Raw genomic sequence first — 18,785 nt, forward strand, 5'->3', positions numbered from 1 at the left:
GCTGGTCTCTCGGAGAGGGAAAGCCTTTCCTTTGAATCTTTTTAGTCAGAATTGGGGCGGAGGAATCCAGGGATTAGGAGGGGACGGAGGAAAGGGGAAGTGCTCTGGGACACCTCAGCGCCCTGCCACTAGGACAGCTCATACTTCTTGGCAGAGGGTTGAATTCACTACTTCTCAAGTGTCCGAGGCTTAGCCTCACCCTACAGACAAACTCCCTTGTCCTCCGGGGAAGTTACATACCTCCCACCCAGGAATGGTAGGGCCGAGGGCAGTTTGGGGAAATCTTATATGGTTAATGATTTCTACTGGGTCTCTTATCTTCCCTACGTGGAATAAGAGCACCAGGTAAAAACCTCGGGCATGGTGGGAAGACTTTGGCTAGAGGCCAGTCTCTCAGGGTTCTCCACCTATGGCTCTCTGCCCTCTGCCCTCCCCGACAATAAGTGATGAAACATTCCCTTGGTTATTTTCTCATCTACTAAAATAGAATTTTACAATTTGTTTTTTATTGTTTTTAATTGATTTTAGAGAGGAAGGGAGAGGAAGAGAGAGACAGAAACATTAATGATGAGAGGGAATCATTGACTGGCTGTCTCCTGCATGTTGGCCCGGGCCGTAACTCAGGCATGTGCCCTTGAACAGAATGGAACTTGGGACCCTTCAGCCTGCAGACCAACACTCTATCAACTGAGCCAAACTGGTTAGGGCTTAAAATTTGTTTGGAGCACTAAGTTAATCCTTGAAATATTTAAAATCTACATGTTAAGTGCCTATTATTATTATTATTATTTACATTACTCCACCTTTCAGACACATTCCCTAGCATCTTACTGAATCAGATCTCCAGACCCTCCTAGAAAATGTGGCATTGGCAGGGGCCTTGAACCCGAAAGTAGGGTTTACTTCTCCTGGGAGTCCCATATTGGACATTTCAAGACCCAGGTGTGGAGGGTGGGAATATACAAATGGGGGTGGGTGGGTGACCAAGTACAGAGTGTTTGGGTGGGCGAAAGTCACACAAAAGCACATTTTTTCTAGGAAGGCATGAGGACCTGTTTCATAGTAATATTTTTCTGATACTGAATCCTCATTCTGAGAAAATAACATCTTAGTTACCAACTGGTCAGAGGATCCCACAATAACATGATTCACTTGTCACCTACTTCCTGTCTGGGCATCAGGGTGGCCTTGCCTTTTTATCCAACTATTTTCAATGAGGAAAATGCCTGAGAGTTTTCTAGGAACTTTATCAATTTTGAACCACTAAACTATTCAGAAAAAAAAAAAAGAGAAACTCAATGGACAATTTAGGGGAGGTTTGGTGGTCTGTCTCTGAATCTTCCAGTGCCTTTGCAAACATCCAAACAGCTGGAATATATATATATATATATATATATATATATATATATATATATATGGAAAAAATTACAACAGGACGCACATTAATCAATGTAAATGTGACCAGGGAGGAGGACTTGAAATCTGTTCTGCATTTTTGCCTTCCTTAGAGCCAGTGTAGACTCTGTGTGAGCCAACAGGGAGGACAAAAATATTGATTCATATAAAATAAGTAGAACAGGGACGTGCATGATTTTGTATCTCAGTGAACTGGCAACCTTGGAAAATGCATAGAAAAGAAAGCAAAATTGGGTCAAATTTCTGTGGCTTTGGTTGGACCAGAAAGTTTCAGAATAATGGCAAAAAAAAAAAAAAATAAGGGGGGGGGGACAAACAAGAATACTATCAGATGATTTATACAATATCAGAAGGATGATCCAGTTTCTTCTTGTCTGTCACTGAAGGCTGGCCCATGCAAGATCAGATTAGCCAGATGAGGATAGTATTCTTTGCCAGAACTGGGGAAAAACTGCAGAAAGCTCAAGTTTCCTGGCTTGGGTAACTGCAAAGTCTAGCCCAAGGTATAATGAGGCTTTTAGTTTTTGTACTCATCAATATATTCATTAAGTGTTTTAAAAAATACACCCAGCATCTTAGTGAAAAGTGTTTTGCCTGAAATATGCATATTTCTAAATTATGAAAAATAGGCATCTGTCCCCCAAAGCTTTGCTTATTTATTTTCTCTGAGAAAAATGAGGAGAGTCACCTGCTACATGATGCACATAAAGAATTCTGAATCACACTATACCCACTTTCACCTGAGAAATTTTAAGTATTCCAAACTTACCATAAGAATTTTCCCTACATTTTCTGCCACTGCATTTAGTATGCAAGGATTCCATGATCAAATTCTTTCCATCATTAAAAAAAAAAAAAGGACAACTTTCTTATTTGGAAAAAAAAAAGTGTTGTAGAAAAATGGAGCTTTCTTTAAATGTGAAATATTTCATTGTAAAAAGTGAGAAAGAGGGATTGGGAGAGCAGTAATCCAACTTCCAGATACTATTCTGAATTATTTCACCAGACCCGTTTAAAAAGGGATTAGCAGGGCTTTGGAAGCAAAGTCCTGTTTTATTCAATCTTTGATTTTATGTTATAAATGCTGGTTGTAAAGTGGTTGTAAAGGCTCTGGAATTAGTATGCAGGCACTGTCAGGACACAATGCAGGTACTATTCTAATGGTTCAGCTTTTTAATTAAGAGAAGAGGTAAGAAAATTGAATCATAGAAACACTTTTGTGAGAGCTGGGAACATAACAGAGACTGCATAAATAAATCCTTTATACCTTCCCCTGACAGGTCAGCTACCAGGGCATTGATTTAGGACCTTTTCAGTGTCAGACAATAGTTAATAGCTTTCTCACCTTGTTCCTACTGAACCTTTTCTTCTTGGACAGATCTTATGGAAATTTCCTTAAGTAGCTTGACTTGAACAAAAGATACTGCATTTAGAATAGATACATATCCAAATTGAAATGCCTATTCTTAGGTCCCAAGCACAGATCTCTTGTTCTCTGTATCTCTTCTCCTGGATGGGGTTTGGGGGTGTCTGGAAGGCTCAAATAGTGTATGGAAAATGGTATCTGCCCTCAAATATCCACACAGAGGAAACAGAACCAAGGCCAAGGTGGACCTCCCTCTATCCTTGGGAAAACAAAACAGGGAATGTGTAGAGAAAGAGAGGCAGGGACAAGTAGTTCTGAATTTCTCTGAAATGGGCTCTTCTTGAAGCAAGAGATTTGGCCTGAACATGATGAATGGTTTTCTTGGAGACAAGGCAGCTCAAGTCAGTGGGTGTGGCACGGTTCTTTGTATGTTTCTTCAGCTCTCTAGGTACCCTCAAATAATCATCACCTGTGGGTAAAATTATTTCTGCCTAGGACACTTAAAGATAAATCCTCTAGCTCTTCCACATACTCTCCCACAAAAGTTATATTGGAACCACTCCAGCCTTGAGACACTAAATCATTGGGGCTGTCTGAGAACCTGGATCCTCCATGATTCTCCTATTCCAGTCTTCATTAAAGCTGGGATCCCAGATCTGACTCTCAGGGAAAACTCCACTCTATTTTTCTTAGACCCCAGTAAAACTCCCAGACATCACCCTTTCTTTTAAAATCCTGCTGGATGTGTGATTAGGGACCTGGTCCACGGCCAGCAACCCAGTCATTGCCCTTGCACAGGAGGCCAGGGCACCCCTGGGCCCAACTGAGAACAATGTATTAGGATATCAACCGCCCTCGCAATGATCACGCATTCAACGATTTTGTTTTCAGGGCTGAGGAGGCTTTTTTTGCCCCCCTCAATGTAAATCAAGCGCTTTAGTTATTAAGGCTGAACACTAATCTCAAACAACCTTAACATAATGTGGCCAAGCGAGCTGGCCCACTTCGCACCTGCAGTCTGAATAGGGTGCCTTGTCAACAGGGGACACGCTTGTTGCCCTGGCTTGCAAAGGAGGGGAGTGAATAAGTCAAGCTTTGTGAATGTCCTTGCGAGCTCTCTCTTCTGCCTTTGATCATGGAAAATGTCTTCTAATTTGTCCCTTTTTTATTGTAACAACGTTTTCAAGGCTCTATTTTTCCAAACCACATTTTTTTTTATAAAGAACATAAATCGCCCCCTGAAAACAAAAGGGGCGCTCCGGCCCACTGGCGCCATCACACTTCAGTGTTCCGTGGCTCTGGAAAGTTTGTTGCTTCTTGAAGCTGTCCTCACAGTAGACACTGGGCTGGAAGACCCCAAGTCTAAATATCCAGACCCCGGCTTCTGTAAGGAGGGTGGTAACAGACTGTGAGAGGCAACCATACAAGGCACTCCCTTTTGGGGGAAGAGAGAAGGACCCGGCCTGGGGGAGGTGATCTGAAGGGTCATAGGTCTAAGATTCTTATGATTGGGACCAGGGGCAGATGTGCCCTTAGGAATATTATTCCACTGCCTCACTCTCCTGAATTCAGCAGGCAGCTCGGGTCTCTGTGAGAGTAGAAATGGACGATCCACCTGTTCTTACACAAGGCAAATTCTGGTGCTCACTCCTCTCTAACCACATTTCAAAACCGCTTTTCTCTCCACCTCACTCCAGCACTCCACCGCAGTGGTCCCCAGTCCTCCACAGAACTTGGGGAATTGGGGGTAGGGGGCATCTGGAGAGGTTTCCTGTCTGCACACAATCCCCCAGATCATTTATGGGGTGCCAGAACATTTAAAAAATAAAATAAAAATGCTACAGAATCACTTCCATTTTACTGGAGGCTATGAAGCAACCTCCTTGCAGAATGTGGATTGCAATTCATCCAAATTCTCTCTTCAAGAACACACAGGCATTAATGACTTTGATGTCTTGTTTGATGGGATATGAATTATCATGTTTTGGGGGACCTCTTGCTAGGAACACTTTTATCCTAGTGTTTTAAATTTCTCCTCTTCTTCTAGAAAGATCAAATAATTTTTTATTTGATAGAGGCAGACTAGACTTCTTTTTTCTTTTTTCTTCCATTAGTTATTACTTTAGCGCAGGCTCTGGGTAAGAAAACTAACATAACTCACTAATACAGTTTAAAAGACTTTGATATCTTACAAAAAAACACACTTCCTTCAAGAGAGAAGTCAACATTTGTTTTTCACATTAAATGGCATTTAGTTGCCAGTGGAAAAAGAATAATTCTAAGAACCACTTTTTAATTCGATGGATAACAACCACAGGGGTCTAAAAGAAAATAACACGATAGCTATAGACACAAATAACTAAATTACCAAAACGTTAGTATATCTCCCAGCTTCATTAATATGTAACAGACTCCCCAGTTAATCTCCAAAAGCTAGTGTTTCCCCTGTAAAATAGCACTCTGGGACGAATTGTACATGAGATCAATCACTGCTAACGCACGAAGGTTTACTGCAGGAAAGAAAAAAAAAAGCTATTTACACCTTCAAATAGAAGCTTTTCAGGTTTAAGAGTAAGAGCCATACATCACCAAGAATAAATGATTATGAATTGGTAAATGCGCCCTCCAGCGATTAGCTATGCAACACTATTTATCATTTCTTGGGTGGTGATTGTGGTGGTGGTTTTTTTCTACCTCTCCTTTGCCTTCTTTTTAAATTCACCTGACTGTTTGGAAAGACAAGCTTGATAAGCGGAGAAGAATTACACACACACACACACACACACACACACACACACACACACACACCACAACACACACACACACACACACAGGGGGAAAGTTTGTTTTTGCCTATACTGTAAGTCATAAAAACATGGCCTTGCAGATATAAATGCGGTCATGTACGGAGAGGTTAACAGGAAACAATGCAGCCCTTTCATTGTTTCGTTTGTTATTAGATGATTGTATTTCCATTGCAGCCGACACATCAGCAGGTATTCTTTTGTAGTCTCTCTCCTCTCTTAATTAATCCTCTCCATTATATTTCCCCTTTCATCTAGTCCACGTATTCAGGTAATTCACCATCAGTGTAAATGCAACGCTCTCTCTTTCCTCTCCTCCTCTCTTCCTCTCTTTTCGAACTTTGTATGTGTTTGTGTGTGTGTGGGGGGGGGGGGGGTGGCGGCGGGATCTGGGGAGGAGGGAGTCGCTTGGTGTCTACGCTTGCTCACGGGGTGTGTGGCAGCGTGCATGAACAAGACCACCACCGCCTGGAGGCCCGCTCAGCCACAGTTGTCCTGGGAAACCGTGCTCCCATCAAGGCACGGGGTCAGGGACTCCTGAGGACCCTGCTTGCTGTTTGCAACACAAAAGCATATGCAGCCCTTAAACATTCCAACGGAGACAAAAGCTGGAGCGGAGGACTGACTTAACCCTGGTTAAAACTAACCCACAGGCCAATCTAGCGTTGGAGGCAAGGGGAGGCGCTGAGACCCTGTTAGGGCCAAGGGCTAGAATTAAGTCCCAGCCTTCGCTGGGGTAGGGATGGGCAGTGGAGCAGATTCCAGACGTTAAAGTGAGAATCTGCTCTGAAGCACGGTAGTAGAGCGACCCGTGCCTCTGAAGGAATAGGGGAGGAGTGAGTGATCAGTCTTGGAGCCAAAGCCCATTGAACTGCTGGCCTGACTGCCAACAATGTCGACCTGAGGGACCTTTGGCGGAGAGCAGTGGTGCTAGGAGTGTCAGCCCTTTAGTCGGTTATGACACCAAATGTTTATCAGAAGGCAGGGTAGTGCAAAAGTTCTTGCGCAGGGACTTCGGAAGTCTGCCTCACTAGATCCTGGGCTCACCTGCCCACTGTTCTGAGCAGGTTGGCCACGTTTGCGATGACCTCCCTTTGGTAGTTGGGGTAGACTCTATGGGCACACTTTAAGGGCCTCAGTGCTTCTATATCCAGTTGGGGTGTTGGGCATTGGAACTGGTTAAGAGTGGGAAAAGGAGGCATATGTAATACTTTAAACAATAAAAAAAGAAAAAAGAAAAAAAAAGTGGGAAGCTTTGGGGACCAGTTATTATGGGCTGCTAGGACCCCCAACTGAAAGAGAAGGTGCCAGGGCAATTATTGCATGTTCCCTATGGCCCACAAATACAGATTTGAGTTGTGCCCAAGGCCTTTTTTCTTAGGTTGGATAAATTAAATAGGGTTGGAAGGGGAGTTGTGTCTGTAAGTCTGAACACTCCCTAAAAGATCTTTCAAGCAAACATACAGAAGGCCTTTCAGTTAGTCCCAGGGTGTGGAATAAACCTAGGGCATATATCCCATAGGCAGGGAAAGGTCCTGTTTCATGAATGCTTTATGATTGACTGTTAAAGCTAAAGCATTTGCAAAGCATTGTATTTATAACTACAGAGGAAGGTTCTTGTCCAGCCCCAAAGTTGATTAGAATAGTTGGAGTCTGAATCTAATGTATCTAATCATGCATTCTCAGTTTCAAAACATATTATGAAATTATTACAAAATAAATTAACATCTGGGGAGTGGGAGGAGAAATGAAACATCCCTCATTTTTATATGATTCTCTATTATGTAAACTTTCTCTTCCCTTTCCCCATGGAATTTTCTCCCATTTTGATAACTCATGACAGGCTGGTGTAGAAAACCTGCTTAACGGATAATATGTTCAGACAGTATTAAACCTTCTGATAATCAATTTCTCTTTTACTTTGCAAAGCTGGCACAGTATTGTGCTTTAGAAAAGAGACATGGAGAAAAGGAATGAGATAAGAACTTTGAAAGATGAAATGTACTTTCATTCCTCTTATATCTCCCTCCCAAGATACCTTTAATACTTTGCACCTAACAATGACTTCAGAAGGGGAAAAAATTGTCATCATAAAGATTTAATTTTGAAACTCCAACAAAGGGTTTCTATTGTTTAAGATTTTATTCTTAATTTTATATTTTAATTCCATTATTTTATCCAGTACAATCCATTTTTGAAATAAAGGGTTTCCTTTATGATGTTTTCAATAGTGAAACTCTCTGAGGATCTATAATATTATTATTTATCAGATTTTTGTAGCTATGAGGGTTGTACACATGCTGTAATTGCTTTAACATGTTTTCATAAATTACATTCAGAAATGTGTCATAGTAAATTACCTTTGTAATAAAATCTAAAAGATGCAAATGGCTGTTGTCTTTATTACGTTTTAAACCATTGGTTTATCTGCCCTATTTCACTTGTCACTTGCACAATATGTTGGCTAAAGGGGCGGCACAGTTTGATAACAGGGAGCTGGGTCCTGTGTGTAATCTTGCAGGCATGTACAGTTTGGGTCATTTCCTCATCTCCCGCAGGAAAGACATTATCCCACTCATATTTACATACTTTTCAATATTTGTCAAACAATCATAAATTATAAATTAATGAAATGTTTGACAGTCTTCAGAGATCAGACTAATGAAGACATTTACCTTTTTGGTGATTTTGAGTCTCATTTTTGTAAGTTTAATGACATTTTGATGCTCATGCTTTATTAGGCTTTATTAGATTTGTCCTTCACTCCTGCTGTCATTCAGATGTCTCTGCAGAAACATCACCTGCTTCAGGTACAAGAACAAATTGACTTTGACCAGGAAACCTTCAAAAACAGGTTCTCTGCAACCTTAGTTTTAAGAATTAATGTGGAGTTGGGTTTAAAAGATCACTGGAAATGTTTACCCTTCTTAAAATTTTTAATGAGACTGTTGTTACATTTACTTATTGTTGGCAGGTAATAATGTAGATAATCTGACAGAGGTGCAGCTGAAATGCAATGTAAGTTCAAAGTGATTTGCAGCAGCACTATCAAGAAGGAGGGGAGCAGCTTTGATCAGGATTTCACCTTTTGGACTTTTATGAATTTTTTTTGGATTAAGGCTAGGCACACAGTTTGTAAATCTTTTGAGTCCAGAGGCAGAGGGCTCATTTACAACTTTGCCTAAATGAGAGGAGAAGCAGCATCTTACCCAACTATAGTCCTATGCAAGCAAAGGACTCCTTTTCCAAAATGTTACTACCCATTCATTGGGTGCTGCACTGAACCTAGATTCTCAGAGGGAAGCCCAGGTATGTGCCTGCTCAGCCCAGGACAGGAAAATAATGGTGTAAATGCCTTGTATTAGTGAGGGTAACACATTTTCCTGAAAAATATTGGTTCCTCGTGCTCTCATTATGATCGATAGCCATGGGGCTTTTAAATAAAATTATAGGTGATGAATTTAGTTCAATCCAGAGAGGCCAAGTGATCAGCCTTGACTTAAGATTCAAATAGTAAATCTCATGGAAAAATGCACATCTTTGTCACTCAACCCCAGCCACAGTTTAAGTGATCTGGGGCTTTGGTACCATATTGTTCTAAACAAAGGGCAAGGAGCCCAGGAAGTTGGAATGTCAATGTCTCTGTCATCAGGTTGGGTAATTTCATTATCCCTTTTGCAAATTGTATCAACCTGTGGTGGTACACATTACCCCGCAGTTCCACCAGAAGTCTTGCTTTTCTTAGCCTTGCCTAAGAGGAATATGCATTCTTTGAGACATAGGGACATTTGTGGAAGTGGGAAGGGCCTGCTGGAGAGAGGGGGCACTCTTAGTGGCTGGATTATCTTTAAGTAAAAGGAAATGTGTGTGTAGGTGTGTGGGGGGAGAGAGAGCAGAGAGAGACTATTTTAGAGGTGGCTGGATGTCCTGCTACAAGCCTTTAAACTGGTCCTCTTCAGCCAACTTGTCTGGAGCATAAGTGAGAGGCATTCTCTGGAAGGGGCATGGACTTAGAGTTTAGCCTTTGCACTTTTATAAAATATACATCAAGAATAAATTGGCTACCCACTAAAGGCCACAATCAGAACCTATAGAAATATTGAGAGTGATTTAAAAATATTTTCAAATACCGCTTTTTAAATACACAATGGAGAATTATTAAGAGGCTTCTGAAGTGAGCATTGCTTCCACAATCATAAAAATTTGATATGTACTGCTAGTAATTATGCGCCATTCTGAAGATAGGGAGTGAACAATTGTCAATCTACTTGCACACCAATTGACTAGCAGCAACAAGTTGCAAATAGCTTAATTAAGTCATACACATGGACTATAATCACATTGCTCCATTGCATTATGCACACTATATCTCAATTTATTGGGACAATTAATGGGAGAACTCCATCTCATCCATCCTGTGTCCACATTTCTTTCAAATGATATTTGCCCAACCTACAAAGCCAAGAACAAGGGAGAATTAAGAGAGAGGTGTGGGTGGAAGTGGAGGTGAGATTTATCTGGGCAAACTTTGGCCCAATTGAGTTGTCTGAATGGGGTGCCTTAAAAACTGAGGCAAAACCAGTGCTTTGGACAGACTACAATTAATGTCACATATTTAAGTGGGCAGAATCCCCATTAGATTAATTATAATTGTAAAGAGCAGAGCCAAGCCCATTAATTGATCATAAGAAATCTTCAGCTCAGAAGGTCAGGGGTCTGTTTAGATAGCTATTTAAATCAGCACTGTTTTATTGCCCCTTCTCTCTCCACCCCGTACCCCTTCCCTCCCCCTCCCCCCACATCTCTGCTAGCCATAGGTAGTTTGTTTTTCTAAGATAAACTACAGAAACTTTTAGGTGAAACTCAATCTATTTCTCCCCATTTACAAACCAGCAAGACATAATTTCTCTCTAGGAATTCCTCTCTATTTCGTCTACATTCTTGAGGATTGTAATTATTTCAGGTGATGAAAAGGAGCTTTGGAGGCAGGGGGAGTCAGGGTGAGGGGCTGACTTCGCCCTGAGCCAGTTCCCATTGCAGGTAGGAGAGGACTTTTGGTGTCCCCCTTCTCTTGAGGACATGGGGATCTGCCCTATTTGGGAGCCAGGCAGTGTTCTAATTTGGTTCTGAGGTGTGAGGTGTCCAAGATAGGCAAAACAGTGACGAAAAATCTAGTCCTCAGAGGGGGTGGAGTGCGGGCATCCTTTCCGTATTTCAAACATCTTAAATAAATGGGTAACTCCAACGGTCATATTACTTCTCATATATGTGCCAGTAAATGCTGGTTGATATGGGTCAGCCCCGGTCTTGTAAGATTTTTATTTTGTTTGCCATTTTATTTTGTTTGCCACACAAGATGGGAGCATTAATTTTGACAGCAGATTTTGGAGGTCTGTCTTGGATTCTGAGCTGCTGTTGTGTCTTCTCCCTTCGAGCAGTTGGGGGTCAGCGACTCTCACTCCAGAGCCACCTCCGCTCCCTCTGCTTTCCCCCTTCGCGAAGGTCAGCTGGGGAGAGGGCAGAGATTTCCTCCTAGAATCTTCTGCAAAAAATACTTGAGCTGGAAGACCCAAAGTGTGAATTTGGAGTGTGCTGGATAGCTGGTCTGACCCTCTCAGCCGGCCCAGACATCTTTCTCCAGTTCCCCTCCAGTTGCTTTTTTCTTTGCTTCCAAAAGGTATCAAAGTGAGTACCTTTCCCCAAAATGTCTTTTCCAACCCAGCTTTGGAGTCTTTTTCCAGGGTCTGGGCACCTATGAGAGACCAGGTTGGGGATAATCCAGGCCTTCGCAGAGATACTTGGGGTTCTGCAGCCTCACACAGGGAGAGCAGGGGAGCGACCAGGCACACACTGACCTGGGCTGATGCGCTGATGTGAGCAGGGAGAGCTATTCCAGTCCTCGGATCGTTGGGGTCTCTGTCAGGTTTCAGGGGTCCCAATCTGAACACTTTTGGATCTCCAGAGCCCAGGAAATGAGAACATGGGCTCAGAAAACCGCTTGTTGGGAACATATGTTTCAGGGTACAATAGTGGCAGAGCCTTCACCAGCATTTATAGTAAAAACAACAGCAGCAGTAATACCGACAGCAGATCAGTAAATAGTTATTGCTCACATTCTATACACGCTTTGCATTCAGTCTTATTTAAAATGATCAAACAAACAAAAAATCTCATGAAATGTTCTATTTTTTGTGTGCCCATTTTAGAGATAAGGAAACAAAGGGTTGGGGTGGTTTAAAGGACTTTGTTCAGGGTCCCTCAGTCAGGAAGTGGCAGGGCAGGTACTTGAATTGAAGCAGCCACCACCAAAGCCTCCATTCTTCTCTTTCCTGGAGCTGCATCTCCTTTCTGGAAGGTTGGGGCAATTTAGACATTGCCTCCCCCCTTTTCACCCACCGTAAATTGATACACACCCAATACTAACCCTTGCTCTCATGGATCTCATGGTCCTCTTTCCCAACCATGCTTCAAAATCCCTGCATGTGGGCAGGGGTATTCTGGACTTAGACCTGAGCCTTTGAAACCCGAATCTCCAAATCCTTCTAAAACCCCACCCCTCCACCACACTAAGTTCCTAAGACTGGGGAACTGTAGTTGGGCTATGGTGGAATCCATCCGGAGACCTTCCTGGAGGTGGTGACCAAACTCCCAGACCTCACTAAATTTTGTGGGTTAACTCCAATCTCCAGGGTCAGAGCCTCAGGCACTGTCTTACTTCCATTCCAAAGTTGGAATGGAGCAGGTGTGGCCATACCAGTCGGTGACTCTCTGACCCCTAAGTATGTTACTGGGGACTCCTAGGATACAATGCTCTTCAGGTTGAGATCAGTGATCCAAAGGGAGGGAGCCATGGAGGTCCAAGACTGAGGGATGACCCATGTTCTTCTGATTTTCTGCGGCTACATGGGGGGAAGGGTCGGGAAGGGGATGGTGCTGGTGAGAACATATTTGTTCTTATATTCAAAAGCTTTAGCTGCCTGGAGATGGCAAAGGCCCAGGCATTTCAACCAAGAACCTGATGGTAGCCTGCAATGAACTGGCCTACCGCTTTCAGAGTTAGTTTCACACCCGGCTGCGCTGCCAGCTGGAAAGTTAAGTCTATTATCAAATGGGAAATTGAAAAGTTTCTTCTGCAAATCCCAAGGCAATGTGCCACCAGCAACTTCTTGGATGGGGAGCAAGGTAGGGGACCAAAAGAGAGGTGTAAAAAAGAGTGGGGGAAATCAATTGGAAAAAAAAATAAAGATACATGTGGGATTAAATAAATCAAGAAGCTCAACCACTGAAATTCTAGATCTGGGTTTTAAAGTACAGAGTGTCCCTCTGCCTTTGGCCATCTGACTGTTTTAAGCTCTGCCCCATGCTGTATGATTTTAGCTGAAAAATCTCTTCCTTTGCAGCTTTGATTTTATTTAATTCATCAAAAGCAAACTTTCCCTAAGTTTTTTTAGTTTTTTATTTTTTAAGAAGGCTAAAACAACACACTAACTACTGTGACATTCTCCATGCCCAGGCCATTTTTCATAACGCCTTGGATCAGCTGAGGCGATGAATAAGGAGCAAATCTCCCGAAAGGGAGAGAGCTATGAAGATACAAGACTAAGCAGATAAATAAGGACCAAAATCCCCCAAAAGTAAGCTAACAGTTTTCTCAGCTTGAAAAAAGTTAACTGAAATGAGAGGTCCATGTAAACACCTACACCCAAAGATGAAGCCACACTTTTATTTCCCCGAATGATGACTAAGACGTCTTTTTAAAAGCAACTACCTCTCATGGCAGCACCAGCATGCTTGCACACACACACACACACACACACACACACACACACACACACACACACACTCACACTAGCATACTTAGGCACACAAACCACACAAACTTTATTAAGCCTTGTGAAGCTGCCCAGGTGGCGGTTAGTGAATTTTGTTAAAGAAGGAATAAAGAAGTATTTGAGGCAGATTCTAACTTAGCAAGATGTGAGAAGTGTAAAACCAGGTTTTATTTAGTGCTTAAAAATAATTTTTTTTTAAAAAATCACAGCTAGTTTGTAAAGGTTTCTGGCAAAAGGAGGAAAAAAGCTGCAGCACTAAAGGAAGAATCAATGTGTTAAGAGGACGCTCAAAATGTAGTATTGTGGCAGGTGGGGTAAGTTTACTTTTTTTCTCTTTGGTTTTGGAACACAGTGAAAATGCACTTCGGGCGAGAGTTTTCCTGTTGTGCTTAGGGAGGAGAAAATAACTCCAGGTTCCTACCAGGGATGACTGTCTCCTGAGACTTTGCTTCGGATTTGCGGGTGTTTTACAGAGAGATGCTTTCTTTCCCAGCCTTGTTATCACCTCTCCTGAGGCCGTGGAGCCTGGAGTTTAGAGAGCGGCGGGTTGGGCGGCAGAGGCAACAAGTCCTGAGCTGTAGCCCCCGGCCAGCGCCCGGCCGTGCCTTTCGGCAGCTGAGTCAGTAGCTCGCCTGACTGTCAGGAATGAATTTTGCACATATAAACTACTTGCTAATGCACGCGCACAGCTGCGATCCTCGGGTTTATCACGGGGGGAAAACTATTGCCTTAAATGGACGATTTGGAAAGAGTCAGCCATTGGTTCTCTCTAGGATGATTATTGATGCTAAGTAAATCCTCTGGATTGGAACGCGCGCACACGCGCGCGCGTATTTGTTTAACCCCAAAAGTATTCCACATCGGAGTTATTCAAGTTGACATCCACTCGAAATCGTTTGTATTTTTTTTTCCCCAGGGGTTGGGAAAATAATTATAAGTGATCTGTGGGAGATGGTGTAGACATACTAGGTGAGAGGAATATTTTGCCAGAAAGCGTTGCCCTGTGTTCTCTGAATTGTAGGAAAGTTGCCTCAAAGAAGATCAAAAAGCGGTTCCCAGCCCGGGCACACATTTGTGCAGACGTGGGTTACAAATGCTTATTTATGTACACTTTCCTGCCACTAACCCTCGGCTTTAGGATTCAGTTCTGTGCTTTGAATAATATTGTTGGTCTGCTGTGTGTTTTAGGACATGGCTATTTAGGCACACGTGCGGAGTGGTAGTTCATTTAATTACTAAACAGCGACCTGCTAGCGTCTGTTGTAAGCCAGATTTTATGTGTTATTATCAGTTTTCCCCTACTGAAGAACGTGGAATAAACATGTGCGGCACCAGAAGTTGGGCAGAGCTGATCCAGATGTTGACAAACGCGTCTTTGCCAGTTATTTCTGAGGAAGCCAAGAGACACTGACTGGGCAGCTGGTGAGAAATTGACAAAGGAGTTGATCCTTTATTGGAGGCGATTTTGTTCATTAGCAGGCAGGACTCCTGCTTTTGCGTCTGGCGGGCTAGCATATAAAATGCAACTTTTGCCCCATTGGTTCGCTAGGTGAATTAGCACATACTGGGACTGAAGAGTCCTTGACCTTTGCCTTTATGTTTGCGCAAATGTTTGCCTAAAATACAATTGGCCTCGACAAGGGAGCATGCTACCGTGTGACACTGCCTATTCACCAGATAGATGTTCCCTGCCACACAGGATCCAGAGAAGCCTTTTAGATAGCTTAGGTATTTATACAAACCGTATAAATTAATGTCGGATGATTGCCAGTTGCTGGTTAAATGGAAAACAATTAGATGTGAGATACACATCTCTCTCTCTCTCTGATCTTTTTAAAATTTTTATTAGAAAAGCCAATCGAATGATTAGGAAACAAAACTGGTGGTGGAGAAAAGTTTGTATTTGCTGGAGTCAACAGATTCTTGTTTGATCAAATGGGCATGTTGAATGTATTTCTCTTTTTTTACAGATGACTTTTCCACAAAGATGGGGAGTCGATTATGGAAGAGAGAGAACAGTGGGGAGAACTGTGAGGAACTAATATTCAAGGACAATTGGTGATGGGGAGGTTTGGAAAACGAACCCCAATATCGTAGAAGATTTATTGTTCCTGGAGGAGCTATGAGAGTCAAGAGACTCTCAGAACCCCAGAAACCCATGGGTCTTGAGAAATTATCTACATTCCTGAGGTACTTCCTCCAATAAAATTAAATCCTTTAGCAGGAGAAGCAAAACATCTTGTAAAAATTTAAAATTGGTTTAAATCCTCTTTTAACTCCCTCATTGTAGATTTGAAATGATTATAGCAGCAATTTTCAACCTTTTTCATTTCATGGCACACATAAACTAATTACTAAAATTCTGAGGCACACCAAATATATATATATATTGCCGATCTGACAAAGAAAGCTGTAATTTTGATTCATTCACACCAGATGACTATCATTGGGTTGGTTGTTGTCATTTTTCATTTGACAACCTAGGAGAAAAGAGGTCAGTGTCTCTGACTAAATAGTCAGGTATTGCATGTTTTAAAAACCTTTTGCACCAGTGTTTCACAGCACACCAGTTAAAAAATAGCTGATTTAGAGGACTGGACTGTTTTCCTCTGAACTTTGACATAGAACACCCTCCCACCGACTTCAAATAGCTATTGTTTCTAGCTGGGTTCAAAATTTTACACATTTTTTCCATTACCAGAAAGATGGAAAAACATCCCCAATTTCCAGGGCTTAATTTCTGGACAGATTGTACCTTAGAGTCAGGTCCATTTTCAGTTACATTAAGAAAAAACGGGGCATTTGCAGTATTCATTCAGGGAATGTCATTCCTTTTGGAGAGAGGAGTGTTTGCTTTCTTCTTACAAAAGGATGCAGTTGACCAGAGCAGCACCAACTCAAGCCATGGTTTTGGGGTGCAAATTTGAATGTCTGATAGCTTCTGTCTTTTATCCAAATATTGACTTGGCCTCTTTCAGGGTTTCTTTAACCATCTGCAGGTAAAAGGGCTAGTCACCAGTTTTCTGTTGGAAGCCTTTTCTTTGGTTCTTTGGGCAAATTTTATCATCCCTCTGGAGGGCTGTGGGTCTCAGAGGAGGGGGAAGTTTACCAAAAGCTATGTTCTACATAGAGTTTTAGTGTACCATAAAAGTAGCAGAAACGTATAAACAGCAACCCCAGAATGCCAAAGATAATTTTAAGAACAAGAACCTTGCAAAGAATTGTAATGTGGAGAGGCTTGCAAGAAAATTAAACACAAGTGATATAGGAGAAAATTAAGGAGAGTACCTCTATTTTCTTAATTAACAGATCAGATTCATTAGTCTACCCTTATTATTTAGTTAATAATGTAGCAGGTGTGAACTATTTCAAAAACAGTTCTGTTTGAAAAGAAACAATGGGAATGGTAGTCTGTATATTTTGGTTTTAGATTTAGAAATGCAGACAACTGAATATATATGCACAGAAATTGCATTTGAGTTCTCAGAGAATATTTGCCCATTACCTTAAACTTACAATCATCCTATTTTTTAAAAAAGCTGTTTCATTTTAAAGCAAATTTACTCCAGTCATTTTCTTCTCTCTCTGCCCCATTTCACCATCCCCTAATCTTTTAGAGTATTTAGGAATTAAACATATACAAATATATAGATATTCTACAGTGACATGTAGAAAGCCAGGCAGTAGTAATATGTTTCTGGCTTTCAGCAATATGTTTCCAGTGATCCTGTGGCTGTGCTTGTGGTAGATGAAGCTTTTTCAGGCTTATGGGTGAATTTTGACCTAGAATATACAACCCATGATGATGACTATTAGGGACTTAGTTTGAAATATGTATATTTTAATAAAACACATCAAGTTAAAATATCTACATATATACACATTATATAAAACATAGGATTTACAAAACATATCTTATAAAACATATAGGATGTAGGTGAACTATATCTTAGGCAGCAACGAATTAAGTATTTAGCCCAGCTATTCAATTACTTATCTAATTATAATGAATCTAATTGAAGATGAGAGATGATTAATTCAATCTATTGCAAACAGACATCTAGACATTGTACATATTTCTGGCAAAAAAACCCCTATTGAATATTTATATTGTAAAATCTGTAGTTGGTTTAATATAGCAGTGTTCAGAAGATATGTAGTAATTTGTTAAAGACATAGAATAACTGCCAAAACTGTTCTCATTAAAATGAATAACAACTTTATTTTTTTAATAGTTTAAAGCATTACAAATAGTAGTACATATGCCTCCTTCTACCCCCCCTTGATCTACCCCGCCCCCCCACCTGCCCTACCTCCCTGCACATGCCCTCACCACCCCCAGTGTCTGTGTCCATTGGTTATGCTTATATGCATGCATACAAGTCCTTCGGTTGATCTCTTACACGCCCCCCCAACCCACCCCTGCCTACCCGAAAATGAATAACAACTTTAATGGAGAAGAAAGTAAAAATTTAAAAACTATTTCTGGAAAAATTGACATTTCATAGTAATGTTATTTTTCTTAGAGCAAAAGAGGTAAAAATATTAGTTTATAAATATATTTGAAAAATTAAGGTAACTGTTTTGTTCTTATGATTTGAGTATTTGAGAAACAACTATGCTGAAAATTTCTTTTTATATTAAATTAATATTTATTAAAGGTAAAATAACTGCCAATAGTTGACACCAAAACTTTAGAATCTTTTAAATAACTCTATAGTATATATTAACCTCTATGTTGATAAATTTTTTTACTGACTTGATTATTAAATGGCATCTGCCAGTATCTGTGAAATTTTATATTTTATTATGGAATAAAATTAAAGTGAAGAAGTAAGTTTTGGTTTCAGGTGCTAGACCTTCCTCCCATTCTAGCCCTTCCAAGATAATTATTTTCTCCTAATTTATGTAGACATGGCTTATATTATTTAATAATCCTCATAAATTACTTGCTATTAAATTTCATTCTATTCTACACATGAAAACTTAGCTATTGCCCTAACCGGTTTGGCTCAGTGGATAGAGCATCGGCCTGTAGACTGAAGGGTCCCAGGTTCGATTCTGGTCAAGGGCTTGTACCTTGGTTGCAGGCACATCCCCAGTAGGGGGTGTGCAGTAGGCAGCTGATCGATGTTTCTCTCTCATCGATGTTTCTAACTCTATCTCTCTACCTTCCTCTCTGTAAAAATCAATAAAATATATTTTAAAAAACTTAGCTATTAATTACAGAACTTGAGTTTGAATAGTCCAAATATGCCACTTTCAGGCACTGTGTTTGTGCATGCAAATAGCCAGACCATGCCCAAGTCTGGGTAGTCTGGGTTCAGAGACCAGCCATTCCCTATTTGGTGACAAGCCTACCTGTTC

The sequence above is a fragment of the Myotis daubentonii genome, chromosome 3, assembly GCF_963259705.1.
Source record: "Myotis daubentonii chromosome 3, mMyoDau2.1, whole genome shotgun sequence".
Classification (NCBI taxonomy): domain Eukaryota; kingdom Metazoa; phylum Chordata; class Mammalia; order Chiroptera; family Vespertilionidae; genus Myotis; species Myotis daubentonii.